The sequence below is a fragment of the Nanorana parkeri genome, unplaced genomic scaffold (genome assembly GCF_000935625.1).
Source record: "Nanorana parkeri isolate BGI_ZX_2015 unplaced genomic scaffold, ASM93562v1 scaffold241, whole genome shotgun sequence".
In the NCBI taxonomy this organism is placed as follows: domain Eukaryota; kingdom Metazoa; phylum Chordata; class Amphibia; order Anura; family Dicroglossidae; genus Nanorana; species Nanorana parkeri.
In genome coordinates, this window is record NW_017306509.1 from 1,385,077 (window position 1) to 1,402,380 (window position 17,304).

Here is a 17,304-nt window from a genome sequence, read left to right on the forward strand (position 1 = left end):
CTTTAATGTAATGGAGATTTTAGAGATGCCTCCAATGCTGACCTTTTATCAGTGGATTAGCTCTTTCTCCAAGAAGCATCAGAAAGGGGTCAGTAGTTTCCCACAATGCTAACGATAAACATCCGCTCCACCTAAAATAATCCAGGTTTAGTGAGTGTCATTGTGCCTACACGGAACTACCCAAAGCTTACATTGCAATGTTAAACAGACCTTTTAGTTCTGTAGGTCTAGAAACAATGTATGGTTTATGTGCTATGTGGGAAACCTACAAACCATTATGTCAGACCAATAAAAGAATTGGTCTCCATGTACCGTTGTCTGCAGTCAGGTTTAGAATCTTTGTCAGGCTTTGTCTCCTGTTATTTGACCTGTATCTTCCAATTGTTTGTGTACATTGCGTCCCTGATTTTCTCAAAGCCTAGTTGCGTGCTTTGGTTGCATTTAACGCAATTATTACCCTGCAAGCTTTTGTTCTTTCATTTAACAGCTGGTCATGTGAACAAGACCTCCACGGCGTGGCCTAATTTTTCATCTGTAGCCCTTATTAATGCTAAAAAGCAGCTGCTTAGGGCTCCTCTCTTGATTCCTGGACTGATTTGTTGCTACTGTTTGGGGGGGGGGCAAAATGCAGCAGATGTCTTTGTTGCTTGGATGAGCACAACAATCAAAGAACTTGGCGATGGAACAGTGGGAAACAGACAAGCAAACACATTCTAATGATTATGTATTTGAATACAGCATGCAATTGGTCTCTCATTTCTAAAATAAGCTAATGCTTTTATCTATTGATTTTTACAGCTGTATTCAAAATGTAGAAAAAATGCTGCACTTGTGTGATGATGTCATTTGATTCAACAGGCTCATTTTAATAAAGGGGCACATGCTAACCAATCAGATTTCACCCTACAGTAGAGCATTTCAAATAGTGAAAGGTGATCGCTGGCCTTGGCCTAGATTATTTGAGGGTACCTGCACTGAGGGGAAGCCTACCATTAATTAAATCTTCTGTTATTAAACGCATGTTGCCTGGCAGTGCAACAAGCATCTTATTTTTGGAAGATCTGTAATGGTTCTGGTGTATTGGTACCAGTGTGGCCTCAGTATATTGTAAATCCATACGCCAGAGCCATTATAAAAATCAGGAGCTCCAACCTCGCTTGCAGCCTACTTCTGGTCAGGGACTTGAGTTATTGAAGTCAAGGACAGCCAAGCAGCTAGCATTTACAATGGCAGCCTATACATTTCTCTCAGTAGGGGTTTCCTGTTCATAAGTTTTAAAGAGAGTATATTTGTCTTCTGCTGGGACTGCTGCATCTGATGTCTGAGGTTACGAATACTGATCTTCACAGCACGTTCCCAGCAGCCAGGACCCAGCTAAATAATGCATATATCTGTGTCTGCTATCCGTTGTTCTTCTTGTCAGTAAAATAGTAAGTCACAATAAACAGGGACAGAGGCAAGTCATACTACTTTTGATAACTAGTAGTCACGTTTCACGGCTAACCTGACACTAGTATAGTATAGGCCAGTGATGGTCAACTCCTGCTATAGAGGGTTTCAAGTGCGGCCCCTGACAAGGCCACGCAAGATATACAGTAAATCAGGTAAAAGAGTGTAGACATGCTTGTGGGGCGGGCTTCCCATGACTGCAAACCGCCAGTGTGCGCGTGCGACACTGGCGCGTTCGGCAGTTGTCGAACAAGCAGGCCACTAACCGGCGGGCTTTCAAGCCTGCTTGTTCGACAGAAGACGTGCGACCGTACAGTAGAAACGGTTGCACGCCTTCCATAAGGTGCCCATACACTATACAACCCTCGCTAGACTTTTGTCTTGCGAGGGTTGTAAAGTAATTCTAAAAAACGTACCATCTGCCCATCTTGGACAGACAGATCGTACCTGCGATCATCGCAAGCCCGCCCCCTGAAGGGCGGGCTTCCGATGACTGCAATGCTGAACGGGCAGTGTGCGCTTGCGCACCCCGGCCCGTTCGGCACTGATCTCTCGATCATGTTAAAAACCAGCCGAAAATTGTACGATTCTCGACTGGTTTTCCAACATGCTCGATATCCAAAAGTCGTGCGACCGTACATTAGAAATGGTCAAGCAAAACAGATGACAAATGCACTCATCAATTCGTCACCAGCTTTACAGTAAGGACACGGAATGGGCTTTAAACAGTAAAATAGCAAACGTTTTCCTGGCACACTCACAAGCTAGCATGTAAAAAAAAAAACTTGTCTCACACTAAGGTTAAAAACAGAGGTTTGGATACACGTCTTCTCCAGAAAAGGCTCGAGGCTCTGATAGTTTAGAGTTCGGACCGCACTATAAGAGGTGCCTTGGCGCGGCTGTGCGGCTTTCACATTTTCTTCAGAAGACGTGTGTCCAAACCTCTGTTTTTAACCTTAGTGTGAGACACGTTTTTTGTTTTTTTACATGCTGGCTTGTGAGTGTGCCTGGAAAACTTTTTGCTATCGTACATTAGAAACAGGCGCACGCCTTCCATACACTGCACGATTCTCGTATGATCGCTGTATTTCCCGCGATTCTCGTATGATAATTGTACAGTGTATGGGCACGTTTCGGCTGATGCTGTACGCAGGTATTCTCTCAAGGAACGGTGAGTGGCCCTACATGTAGACTACATTCAGTACGGCTTACATGTCCCTAACCGCTGGTATTCATGTGTGAATACATGCCGATTCCGCTTGCCATTGATTTGTACAGGCTGATCAGAAACACCTGATTATGAACGGCCATGCGCCCACGCAGTGTTCTTTTCTGGCCAGCAGTAGGAACCTCCATACCATCTCACTGCAGCAAGGGTAGGCAACATCGGCACTCCAGCTGTGCTGAAACTACAAATCCAATCAGGCCTCTCTTTGGGTGTCGGGCTCGTGCTGCCTCTGGGGCTGTACAGGCACATATGGGACTGTTCTTTTGCTGCGCCGGGAAGTAGGAGGAGGTAATGTACAACTGGACAGGCACTGCCAAAGACAGCTGCCTGAGGTCCCCATCAAGTGTGTCCCCATCATTTTCAGGAGTAAGAGTACTCGTGAAAAATGCCCTGTATCGTTCCCAATACTAGTATCGGGACATCCCTACCGAGGATATCTACCCCTGTACTACAGAATGTTCTTAAAAACATTAGCATCTCAGTGACATAATGACAATGGACCTGAAGAAGGCACAAGTTCTAGCCACATGCCGTTATTAATCTTAGATTATTTGGGAGATTTAGCTATTTCCTGGGAGATTAATATTTTCCTGGAGCGTTTTAATATTTAACGATGTTTGTCGCACTATTTCCATGGTAAGGATTTACGTGTGCTGGATATCGCTGTTGATCATTGTCCTCTGTAAGGCAAGTCGCTGGGAAATGTACAATGCTACAAGAGGAACATCAATGAAACCGTGAGAAATAAGTAATGTGATCTGAGTGATAAACTGCAGAAATATGTGTTACCTTTATCTTAAACGTGTTCATATTTAAAGGACTATTTTTAGACCAATTTATATGAAATGCGCAGCTCCTATTATATGGTCCCCTTCACTTGTGTTTAGGGGCAGTCTTACTAATTCCTCCGAGAGACTCGGCAATGTTTGGCAACAACTGCCCTATGCCAGAGCTAGGCAAACTCTGGCTCTCCAGCTGTGGTCAGACTACAAATCTCATCATGCATATCTGCCTCATGCCTGTGGCTGTCAATCTTGCACTGTCTAATGGGATTTTAGTTGCACCATAGCTGGGCCGGAGATTGCCTACCTCTGCACAAAGCAATGAAAGGCTGAAGGTGCATACAGCCGTAACCTGACATGCTGCAAATACCTGTGGGTGATTGACCCTGAATGCAGGCAGTTTGTGTCTAGGGTTAATCATCCACAGGTAATCGCTGCATGTCTGATTATATGTAAATGGCCGCAGGCACTGTCAGCCTCTCATTGCTTTGTATAGGGTTTGCTATTCAGATAAACACCATTTAGTGTCACAGAGGAATTCCTGAGACTACCCCTCGTATGGAAATGGGGCCTAACAATCAGGAGAGCTATTTACATGGAAACATTTGTGACTATTGTTTATTAGTAATGTCATTTCAGCAGGACTCCGATTCTACTCCTCTTGGTCTAATGTGTTTTACATTTCAAGGATCATTTAAAGCCTTTACCCTGCTTTGCCCGGGGCTGTAAGCACTGGAGCTTTACATCTCGCTCATTAAAAAATCCAACCCTTCAGTACTGCTGCGCATTAATCATTACAGAATTGTTGTGTTTGTGTGCAAATATATGAGATAACATTGTGGTCCAGAGGGGAAATATTTTCCTGCACTCAGCTGACTTCCTGCCATTAATCCTATTAATGAGGCCTTAAATTAGCCCTTCCTCTTCCCAAAGTGACCGATGGGAACAATGAAAGGGGAAGTCATTGTGCCAGTCGTAGATCAGGCTGGGTTCACACTGTTGCATTGCAGTGATATCATACATATCACACACAATGGATATTGGTGCACGGGTGTGTCATTCAGTCTGCCTGCCTGCGTTTCATCATACCTCAGCGCACGCTAATGCACTAACGCATGTTGTGGGACTACCTCGGGGGCTTGGCACTGCTCTGTATCTGGTGGATTTATTCTGATTTGCTATGTGATCAGAAATGTACAGATACACTGGAGGGATAAGCTCCTTTTAATTACCTAAAGATATTTGTAAAAGATCCTCAAGATTAAGATCCTTAAAGTGCAACTCCAGCAGAATCTTCTTTTTTTTTACATTTTGAATATAGTAGGAAAAAGAATAGACCCTATATCGGGTTCTTACACTTGTATCTGTGCCCGCACACAAAGCGAGTATAAATCCGGCCAAACTGAGGGGAAATCTCATATGTTACAAAAACAGGATGATTTCCGGTGGCAGCTGTGAAAGTTTGGATCCCCAACTTCCTGTTCTAGTGACAACTGCTATCAGGACAATTGGTGTATGTGATGATGGGACTGCAACTTTTATATGGTAATATCTGGGTGAGCATAGGAATTTGGTGCACACAAAAGAGATTTATATACTTTGTGGCTATTGAGAAATATATTTATAAGAGAATTATGGAGTGAGTGAAAAACACTCATCCCCGTAATTCAAGCTGACTTGTGAAGCTGAAGGTGTCACATGTCTGCTCTATTGATCGGGAAGTCAGCGAACACATACCGCTGATCACTGACTTCCCGATCCTCTCCCTGCGGTGGTGGCTGCAGGGATTCCCCCCCTGTGTTTCTCCAGCGCTGACTGGAGGAACGGATGGGGAGGGGGCGGGCAGAGCCCGCTGTCAATCAGCCATCTGGGTGGATCTTGACAATATTGTCGGGATCTGTCCCGGCTGCGGCGCTCTCGGCATATATCAGGCATGAGATGCGCTATATGCTGAGTTTTGGGTCGCCAGAGGACATTCTAATGCATGTTTTGTGCGCTTTTTGTGTTTTTACGCACGTTTTATGCGCATTAATCCGGTCATGCATTTTTGTGAGCAGATTGAAGCTCATTGATGTTAATGAGCAAACGCGCACAAAAACGGAGCAAACGCGCATTTTCAAGCTTTTCCTTTTGAGTCTATGGGGCCAGAACGAGCTGTAATATGCCAAAAAAAAGCTCCTGTACTTTTTCCATCGACAGGCGTTTTGCTCATGCTCAGATGTGAACAAGGCCTTTGAAATGAATGGGATTTTTTAGAGGCATGTTTTTTGAACACTCAATGTGAACCAAGCCTAGGAGCGGCATAGAGGTTGCCTTGGAGGCATACACGGAGTGTGTCAGAGGTTCTATTTGGGCTCTAAGTCAGGAATTGCATAAAGCGTGTGCCTATATTTGAAGGCTCCTCGAAATTTTCACAAAGTAATGGCACAAACAAGTGCCTGCTATTTGGCCAGTAATGGTTCTCTTCATAAATGCTTTCACACATTTTAACTAATCCATTTCAATTGCAAAAATTGGTGAATCCTGGGTGGAAAGTATAAAGAAACACTTATAAATAGACCTGCTATGTAATGTTTATTAGATGATCCCTTTTATAATGAGATCATTCTAGTGAAAGGATTACCTTAAAGCAGAACTCCAGGCACAGATTTTATTAATCTTTACAGTGGGGCTACTCCTGCACTGCAAGGGTTAACTGCTTCTTTTTGTCTTCAAAAAAATAAAGTTGTACTCGCCTGATCTTTGGAGTGGGCCAGGTATTTGACCAGTCCCTTCCACCTCACTCCCCCTCTGCTGCAGCAGTCTTCACATCCTATACAAAGTGTATAGGAAATGAGGATGCTGAGGGACATACCACCACTTCACCATCGAAGGAGACAGGCTGGAGGGCCCTTTTCGAGGTTCAGGTAAAGATATATATATTTTAGGGATTCACCCATACTGGTTTTTCAGTATCGATACCGGTACTTCCGCTAGCATGGAACCGGCTTCCCAGGCAATCAGGAAGCTGGATGGCGTGTGCTTACCCGCCTCCTGGCTCCATGATGTTTGGCCGACCCCATGCCTATTTGGCTGGGAAGCTAGCTTCCCAGCCACTCAGCATCGAGCCAGACAAACAGCATGGAGATGGCTTTTCAGCCAATCAGAAGCTGGGCGGTGAGTCATTACCCGCCGCCCGGCTTTCTGATTGGCCATGAAATTGGCTCCATGTTCCCTCACGGCACTGCCGGTCAGAGGAAATCTCCCTCTGAACGGAAATTCTGGTATCGGAGCATTTGGATGAGTTCGAGCACTCGCACAAATACTCTGTATCTAAAGTACGATCTGCGTGTCCAAGGTGGGCAGATCGTACAGGCTTTCAAGAAGCATACGACCATCGCATTGCGATGGTCGTAAGGTGTATGGGCACCTTAATACTAGTATCGGTATTGGCGTATCCCTAATAATATAATTTTTTTATTTTAACCTAGACAAACATGAGCAGTTAACCCTTGCAGTGGTGGGGTAGCTCCACTACAAGGGTTAATAAAATAGTGGCAGGAGCTTTAAACTGTAATTCCTATAATCTTCCTATATCAGTTCTGATGTGAAAGTTTTTAGGATGACCCACTGATGACTGTGTATGTCATGAGATTGAACTGAAATCCTAGTACAGCAGAGGCATAAAATGCATGGAAGAAATATTTCCCACATTTATGTACCTATGCAATGACGTGACACATATGCAGCATGTGTTTTTGTAGGCGCTGACGTTCAGCAATTTGAGGGTAACAAACCGGTAAAAATTGGCATTTAATACCATCACCATTTAACTGTTCCTCTCTGAAAGCGCAGAGTGAAGGATGTGGGTGGATTTCAGATCTGACTGTGCTAGGTGTAAGGTTCTAATCATACAGGCTGGAATGCCTTTTAAATTGCTACATGATGTGGGTAAATTGGGGCTAATGGCACTTATTATATCAGTAGTAATAGAATGTTATGAGCTGTGTGTGTAAAGGGAGCCCCTTGTAATGTGTCTCCATTAGCTACAGTCCCTTTTTATAAAGCCTGCTATAGGAAGGAGCGAGCACTGGCTAAAATATACAATTATATTCATGGCAGTTGCTTTAACTATTTTTAAACTCCAGATATTTTTTTTTCATTGCCCCTGGCAAAGTAAGGCAGAGCCGGATCAACGAAGCACTGAAGCAAATTGCCGTTCCCAGTCTATTCTATTGTATACCAGTCCGTTCCGCTGCTGTTTGTCAGTCATTTGGCGATCTGTGGACCGATTTTGCTTAATTAATAATCTATATAACCCCTTCATGACCAAGGCCTTTTTTTCATTCTTTTGTATACATGTTATAAATCACATTTTAGGTCTGAAAATTAGTTAAAACCCACAAACATTATATATTTTCTGAAAGCCAAGACCCTGTAGAATAAAATGTTGGCAGTTGCAAATTTTTATGTTTCACTCTATTAGCACAACTCCTTTATCAAACCCCACAATTTTGTGAAAAATGCACTTCAATGCCCCAAAACACAATAAAATACCCAATTTGTTTATTACAATATAAAAGATACGGTTCCAACGAGTAAGTTGATACCCAACTTGCCCAGGTTCAAAATTGTGTGCGTCCGTGAAACTGCGACAAAATTTAGTACCTCAAAAAGTCCTTAGACGCGTTAAAAGCCCCCACAGGTCAACAGTTTAGCAATATGTGTAAATATTTGCCCTACAATTATTGCTCTCACACCAGCATGCACGGCGATACCCAACATGTGTAGCGCGATCGTCGTTTTTATTGCAGATTGCACTTCAGTAGCTTATTGCTGGGCTTCATTAGCCCAGCAATGACGGCTAAAGGACTGGAAGTGATGTAATCTGCATCACTCCTGGTCCCACAGTACGGGGAGGGGATTGGTGAACAGAGGTTCGCCGATCTCCTCCCCAGCTTCCCCTCGACACTAGAGAAGCTGGTCCTGGGGCCTGTAGAAGGGGCAGCGGAGCCCAGGGGGTGGCGGCATTTACTGGCCCGTAGAAGCAATCTGGTTGCAGCTGAGCTGCCAGAATCGCTTCTAATGTCCTGGCCCCCTCTGATATACTTTACCTTACCCCCTTGTTTTCCTCCATCCCGCCCCTTATCCTGGCCCCCTCTTATATTCCTCTCTACCCTACCCCCTTGTTTTCCTCCACCCCTTTTCATGTACCCCCTCTTAAATTCACCCCTTGTCCTGGTCCCCTCTTAAATTCCTTTGTACCCCCCTTCCTTGTTGCAGGAGAATAGAGGGGCTATTACCCATCATTCACTCTTTTTGCCCCCCAGGTAGACTATACACTCCCCCTCACTCTTCCATTATCCCCTTATTTACTTATAACACAGAACATGAAGGATGCCTGGTGTTTCACAGTAAGATATAAAGATGAAGTGTTGGTACTAAATAGCTGCAACACTTCATACACCATGTTATTTTGTACCTTCTTCTCCTTGACGTTTGTTGTACCTGCTGTATACACCCATCGGGGCTCTTTATAAATGAATTTATTAACCCCAAAAAATCCCTTCTAAAAGTACATCCCGCTATATCCTCAGGAGGCTCATTTGTCTGCATATAAATGGAGCCAGCAGCATTTCAGTTATGCTTTGTATTTGCGTGTGCCCTGTGACCACAGAATTTTTGTTGAAAACCACAACTGTTTTTCCAGAACAGAAGGTTTAGACAGTCCGTATGAATCTTTAGACATCTGAGCATTTGTTTGGCTTCTGTTGAAGGGAGAAATGACGGGCCTCAAATAAAGCTGCCTTCTGGAACTGCTTATATCGCAGTGCTCGACTCCTCACAGATTTCACATATAAAAGAAAAAGTAGAGCAAGTGCAGTCTTCTTCTATGAGCAGATTATATTGATGTATACATCTGAACTATCCAGAACTCTTCTGTTGTGTACATCACACCCTTTAGTCTTCTGCCAGTAGTGTATAGAAGACAAGCCTGCTTTAGTCAAAGCTGACCCTGTTTTCATTCAGTCCCAGTTTCTGGATCTCTAATGAGTCTGGCCAAGTATAAATTGGTGAGGCTTTGCCCAGATATTGGTAATATGCCCTGGATTCTGCTGAATCTATGGGATGGTAGATGAAAGTGGCATTCCGAATCCTAGCTATCTACAGAAAACATTTGTTTGGCTGAGTGGCTCATGTTATACACGTGCTTCTGATCTAGCAGGAGTAAGAGGAAGGCTCGCGGCGACCCACTGAACACGGGGTCGCGACCCACTTTTGGGTCACAACCCACCAGTTGAGAACCAAGGCTTTAAAGTGTATTTCCATTATTGCAGCCAAATTTGATAATGCCTATGTTATATATTAGAGGTGCACCGAAATAGAAATGTAAAATCTGAAACGAAACCGAAATTAAAAAAAATTGTCAGGCCGAAACCGATACCGAAAATGTTTTTTTATTCTAATTTTTTCAAATGTTTTAAATTTTGTAATATTTTATATTCATTTTTTTTAGTAAATATTTTAATTTTTTACTTTTAGGGGCTTCGGGGAAATATTAGGGGTCTAAACAGACCCCTGGTTTTTACCTTTTTAAAATAGAAAAAGAGATTGAGAACACAATCTCTTTTTCTGCAGCCCATGTTATCAATGAACAGGAATCCTCTATGCTGAGCGTTCCTGTTCATTGATGACATGAGGACAGAGTGTGTTTACAATAACCACAATCATGAATGAACAGGAGGTGATGTAGATCACTCCCATTCATTCATAATTGAGGATATAGTACACATACCATATCCTCAATTATGTACACACAGTGATCACTGAGTGTATGTACCCGCTCTCCTCTCTTGACACACTGTCACCGCTCACTCAGCCTCCTGTGACAGCGCTCTCTGCTCCCACACCGCTCTGCCGCACTGTGATAGGCAGCTGAGGGTGTGGGAGGAGAGACACGGGCCGCTCACATCGCTCTCCTCACGCATCGCTCGGCCAGAAACACAATCCTCAAATGTCAGTCCTTAACCTTTCCATTAGGACAGATAACTGTGGAGGTGCTCAAAAAAACCTGCTGTAATAAAACATCCAAAAGCTAAGAAATATATATTCAAAATCTTTTGTTTTCTTTTATGCTGTGTGAATAGGATCACATAAAACCATATAGAGGGGATTTCCTAAATTTGACTGCAAAAAATGGAGATACACTTCAAAGCCAAGATAACGAAGCACCGTATCCCAAAACGTGTCATGGCTTTTTTTGGCTGTAATGTTCTGATTTACACAAAGCCTCCTGGTTCTCTAAGCTGTTCATGAATTCTACCTCTGCTTATACATTGGTGATACAGATTGGCAAAGCTTGAGAGCCAATCCCCTAGAGAAGGTGGCATCTGTTTGTCGCTTAAAGCATAGATGTCAACCCAGGGAGAGGTTTAGCAGGATGATGTTAACAGTGCATGTAGTGCAAATATAAATCATTTACACAGTGCCTTACATACTATACATTAAATCAGCACCTGCCCTCAAGGAGCTTACAATCTAAGGTACCCTTCTTGCATACATACATACATACATGTTGTAACGTAGCCACCGCTCCAAGCTTACTGCTGTGATAGACTACAATCTCAATATAAATTGGTAAAGTAAAGCTGAGATTGTAGTCCATCACAGGAGTGGGCTTGGAGCGATGGCTACTTTACAACACATAGTAGTATTTAGTAGGGATGCACCAATACTTTTCAGATACTTGGCATTTTCATGAGAACTACCAGGGTTGCTGCGGTTGCAGCTGGGACCTGGCTCTGGCGCTCCACCACTGTCCTGAAATCATTAGTCAGTATTGTTTTAGAAAAACTGTCGCATGACAATAAACAAAAATGTATCAGTACTTGTATCTGTGAGTACTTGGACAAGTATCGGTACTGGTACTTGCAAAGCTTTACAAATCCCAGGAGCTCCGTGTGCTCCTTACAAATGACAGCTACCTTTATAACTTTTGAATTTTTCTCTAGTATCTGTACTTGTACAGAGCATGGTACTTGGTATCGGTGCATCCCTAGTATGTAGTTAAATTTTAATTTTTTTAAAGGTGCATCTCCAGCTATTTTTTTCAGTTTTAGATAGATATTGAAGGGTTAGAACCACTGTCATGTTTTTACTAACATTCATGGATTCAGTTGCAAGACCTCCCCCCTCAGTTTCTGTTTCAATGACCCTATTGTCACCAGGACTTTGAGTGTGGGTAAAACTGTTCATGAACTTAGGGGGGCTAAACAAATAAAAAAAAAAATGCTTGATTCGCAAAACAGCATGTATAGGGAAATGTCTCTCTCCTTCGACAAAATCTGTTTTGAAAAGTCGACTTTTCTCAAATGGTGGGAAAAAAGACGGAATAAAGTTGTAGCTGTTGGCAAGGGGGTTTGCTAAGCACTAGTGAAGGACACAACGCTCTTTCCTAGCTTGAACAGCCTGATCATGTGACGCACCCGGCCCCAGAACAAGACATAGAAAAAGCTGTTTGTGTATGACGACATGCATGAATGGCAATGATCCTAAAGCTGGGTAGATGTGGTCAGAATATTGTTTTCAGAACATGCAGTCGCCTTTGTAATCGTTAATGGTGTCAAATCAACCGATCGTTTTTCATCTCCGTGATGAAAATAATCAGGAGCAGGATGGAACAATGAATGTAGTTTTTTTTTAAGAAACTCCATTCATTCTAAAATCAAATGTTAAAGAAGAACTTGGAGCAAATAAAATCTTAACCCTTAGAGTGGGGCTACCCCCCACACTGCAAGGGTTAAGCGCTTGTTGTGTCTAGGGAGCTAAAATACCATACAATTCAAAATATTAACAATCACAAAGCCATCCACAACTCCGCCCCCTGGCTAAATCTCCAACCTTGTCTCAAAGTATCACCCCTAACCGTATCCTCCACTCTTCCCTAGATCCCTAGTCAACTCCTCCCATGCTCGCCTCCAGGACTTCTCTAGAGTCTCTCCCATCCTCTGGAACTCCTTACCCCAACCTGTCCGTCTATCTCCCACCCTGACTGCCTTTAGGCGATCCCTAAAGACTCATCTTTTCAGGGAAGCCTAACCACTGAACCGTCACTTTCTGAAACAATTCATCCCCACACAGCTCCCTCCTCCATGTATCACTTCCCCCCTCCCTTTTTAGATTGTAAGCCCTCAGGGGCAGGGCCCTCCTTACCATCTTGTCTTGAATTGTATTGTAACGTCTTCCTTATATTGTAAAGCACTGTGCAAACTGTTGGCGCTATATAAAGCCTGTATAATACAAGAGTTATACTCGCCTGAGCCGTGATCCAAGCTGGCTCCTTGACCGGTCCCTTCAGCCTCTCTCCCCCTCCGCTCCAGCAGTCTAAGGTCCAGCAAGTTATCATGTCCTATACAGTGTATTGGATGTGAGGATGCCAAGCAACATTCCATCGCTGACGAGGAGGGGGAGAGAGGATGAAGGAACTGGTCTAGGAGCCAGCCAGGATTATGGTTCGGTAGAGTATAACTGTTATTTTAGTGCGCTGTTAGCCCCACTGCAAGGGTTAAGATTTAATTTGCCCAGAGTTCCTCTTTAAAATCAAACTAAATTTCAAGCATCATCATCAAGTCTCTGATGGCATTATCAAATGTTCTCACGAGATCTTTCGTATGAACGTTTGTGCAAAAATCTAATTGCATATACCCAGGTTGCCTCTTCTGTGAGTTGACTTGTGTTTCACCTTCCAGAAAAGTTTCACTCACAGAGCAGGGTGAATGAAGCCTTTGCCATGCTATAATATATGAAATATAATGCTACCATCACTGGGTTCTGCAGCAGAGAATTAAAGGATCAAGCTCACTGATTTCATGCCTTGCATTGTGCTGTTTTGAGCATTTTTTCTCTTTTGTAAATGACACTTCCACAGATCCCAGCATGCCTCTAATTATCACCACCACCACCACCACAACAAGCAAGGTTCCTTTCATTCCTTTGACTCACGTAATGACATATGTGCTATATTCTCCACATAACCCATCCAAGTTGATACTTGTTTACCTGGTCTGTTACAAAGAAAATGTGCTCGCCATGCCAGATGAGTTTTTAAAGTCTTTGTTCAATACTTTCCTCACGTGTCCCTGCGTGTTGAAGTCTGCTTTGCTTACAAAGGATCTCCTCACCTACACACATTTCTGAACTGCAGTATTGTTGGTTCTAGTTTTCATATCCTTCATCCAGTATATCTCCAGCTCTTGTGGGCTGACAAACTCTTAAAAGGTCAACTATGTGAATGGGGCCAGTATGATAATAGAGGCTGATTGAATTTTAATATCAGTAAACATTGACCTGAATTTTGCATTAAAAGGATACTAAAGGCACATTTTTTTAGGCAAGTTCAGGTGCTGATCAAAAGACTTTCTTGTTATGCCTTATCGTCCTGTTTCCAACCTTGACTATCCTCCAGTTCTACACTATGTTGTCATCAGTAGCCTTGCTTTCTGGTTGTAGGGTGGAGCCCCCCTTGCATCACAGCTCAGACTAGAACTGTATCTTTCTACGCTGTGCATCAATTTTAAACACGCAGCCCTGCCCCAAGCAACTCCCCTACTCTCTCCTCCAAGATAAATGGACAGCTGACTGCCGTCTACGTTGTCCCTTGATACCTGAAACTCGGTGTGCATTCTCCCTGATCGGAGTCCTGAAGACCTGATGTTCTCGGCAGAATTATAATGTGAATAAATATAAAATTAGTTTGTCTTCCACCCCTTTCCCCCTCCCCTTCCCCCCACACCGGACACTTACCTGACTCCTACAGCCGCTCAGCTCAGCTCACTTTTCTTATGTCAGGTCCATTTTAGGTCTTTATCGGCATTTAGCACCATTTCTTTAATTTTTGTTTTTCTGTTTTTTGTTTTTTTTGTGTGTCTTTGCTCATTCAGGGCAAAGCAAAAGGTTTGATTTTAATTTACCACCCCTCCTGACTTTCTACTTGCCTTTTTCCCTCCCCGGTTACTCCATTCAGCGCCAAGAGCTAGTTCTTCAGGGTATGGTACTACATGGATTTAGCAAAATAGCATTATCACATGGACAACTCCAGCATCTCTTAAATAAGACTTTGCTCTCAGCAGCTGAGTGGAAGGAAGGTAAATACTTTATATGCCACTGGAGATGGCCAAATTGAAGTAAACCTGTTTGAGGGCCAAGAACAGGTTTATTTTAATTTAATGGTATATGTATGAGGTTGTTTCATAGCCAAAGAATACATCGCCACAGCTATGGTGGAAATCAAATCTCCTATTCTTTGGATTATGTGTTTTGTTCTTCCGTTTGACTTGCATTGGCCTTTAGCCAGGCTCGTGACATCTCAGCATTGCCTGGAGCAGATTAAGTGTTCTGTAATTGAGTTAAGCTGGCTATGCACTGGCAAAACTTCATATCAATATTCATACAAAAAAATCTCATCAGAATATTCAATAATGCCATCAGAGACTTGACAAAAATGTGGAATATAACATGGGTGCAAAAAATGAAAAAAGGGCCTCAGTCATGAAGGGGTTAAAATTTAGTTTGGTTTCAACATTCGATTTTGGAATGAATGGACAAAAACCACATTCACTGCTCATTCATTTTGAGAAAATCCCGTTCCTTTGATTTCATGCATCACAATGGATACGCCCGTGAAACGTAGCATTTTTTTTTTTTCCTTGACCAGAATTCTAACTGTGTACACCCAGTTTTAGAAAATAGACCCTTCTCAGACTCTTCTCCATTATGAATTCCCAACAAACAGTCTGATTTTTATTTTTTATGCTGCTATATTTTCCAATATTACTGTTCTTTCTAAATAAAATCTATAACCTGAAGATGAAAAATGAACTGAAGTAGAAAACATTCACCTTGCTTCCTTTTGATCCTGCATGGAAAGTAAATTCTGAGCTCAAAACCCTGAATTGCTCCCCACCTTCCGACCTTGGGATCCGCTCCGGCGTCTCAGTATACCGCGAGCTGTAGCTCGCGGTATACGGAGCTTAGGGTAAGGCTAGTTTGTGTCCTCCCGTTACCCTAAGGAGAACTATGGGGAAAAACACTGACCCCATAGCTCTCCTTTAAAGCTTGACCATGTTACAATGTGATTGTACAATCTCCTTTTTAGAGCTACACACAGCTATGTAATGCAAGGGCCTGCTTGACTGGGTTTGATTTGAATAGCAGGTAAGCCCTCGGATAACATGGTTGTTGGTGAATCTAAAGGAGATTGTAAAGTGTATGAGTGGATTATTAGACAACGAGGAGACATAGGTCTCTAGAATGAATTTTAGTTTTATATTCGACAGTATATATTGTCAAATGTTGATGCTGCAGACAGTGATTGTCTCTGTAGCTGTAATCTTAGCCTTTAAACCAACGGCAGACAAATTTAATATGGAACCAGCTCCTTGTCAACTAGAAAAAAACTTACACATTAGGTGTCAGTTATAGTTTTTAAGTAGCATTGGCCACCTCACTCCTGGGATTTATCCAGCCATGCTTTAAAGTGAACCTGTCCTCTGCCTTTGCAGGTAGAAACAGGCTCGCTTTAATGCTGCCCTCGCAAGCCACACCTTTCCTTCTGCTCTACTACAGGCCTTCCCTGGTTCATCCTTTCCCCCTTAACATGCTAATGACCTTTTTAGATAAAAAGGTCATTAGATAAAACATTTGTTATGTTTACATGTCATCATTTGGGTTTCTGTGCTTCTCTGAGATGCATGCAAATCATGGCTGGTGGGAGGTGCCAGCGATGTACATGGCTACTTGAAAACATCACAGCAACCTGCCTCAGTACTTCTCTCAGTAGCCCTGATGCAAGTGAGCTGACTCTTAGGAGGAGTTATGTAGTATATGTTCCTAGGCAAGATGTATTTCCAGGCAGAAAGCCCTAGGTAATGCCTACATGTGATAACGAGCCTCCATGACTGAACGGCCAGGGGACAGGTACAGTCAGTTTGGGGAAGAAAGAGCTAAATGCTTCTGGCAGGCTTTATCTGACCTCCTGTAGCTTCTAATGGACACTGTGGGAAGCTCAAAGTGTCCAGTGAAATCAGAGAAAGGCATTTCAGTGAAGGAGAGGGGAGTCAGTAGAACAGTGCAAGACTAAAGGTAATGATCTCCTAGCAGTACAGTGACTGTTACTACGTTTCTATACTCGAGTAGGTTCATACATACTTATCAGGATTCAGATGAAGCACTTCTGAATGCTGACCTAACACTAGACTGCCTTTGTTGTTCCTTGGTCTCTGTCATATGCTTCCTAATGTAGTTCTCTTTATGTTTCCCTGACAGTACGTTACTGTATTATTAAAGAGCTGTTCCCACAAAGGTAATATAGAAGTTTCTGTGAAGTCTGTCGTTTAGACGATCGTTTCTCTGACGAGCTGGAGATACTGAATTAATGTCTTTGCTCTTCATCTCCTTTCTTCGGTATACTTTGAATGAAACCTATAGGTAGACCTACTGAAGACTAGACAGCCTCTGGGATTACTTTTCACAGAATATGGCTCCCTGGCTCTTATTTCCACTGAATCATATGATTTAACGGAAGAGCTCCTATATTACCAGCCAGTCTGCCTTAGAAGTGTTTGGTGGGCCCTGGTAGTCCGCAGCCATGTCTCAATCACAAGGCTGCACGAGAAATATTTTTCAGACTTCTGTGCACACGCTGTACACCAGGGGGGCACTAAATGGCAGACCGCGGTCTGGGATGTTCTGTCTGGATCACGATCGCACCCCTCTGCTGGATTATGTCTGGCTGATAGTGGATGTGTTGGCCTCCGAGGCCAATACATCCACTGCCAGCCATAACCCAGCACAGGCCCCCCTCCTTTT

At 43.1% G+C, this 17,304-nt stretch overlaps 1 protein-coding gene across 1 annotated transcript in view; it reads left to right on the forward strand.

Annotated features, from left to right (window-relative positions):
* The window catches only part of MOB3B (MOB kinase activator 3B), a 49,683-nt gene that overhangs the window by 6,576 nt on the left and 25,803 nt on the right, over positions 1-17,304 (forward strand). The gene's annotated exons all lie outside the window — the stretch shown is intronic.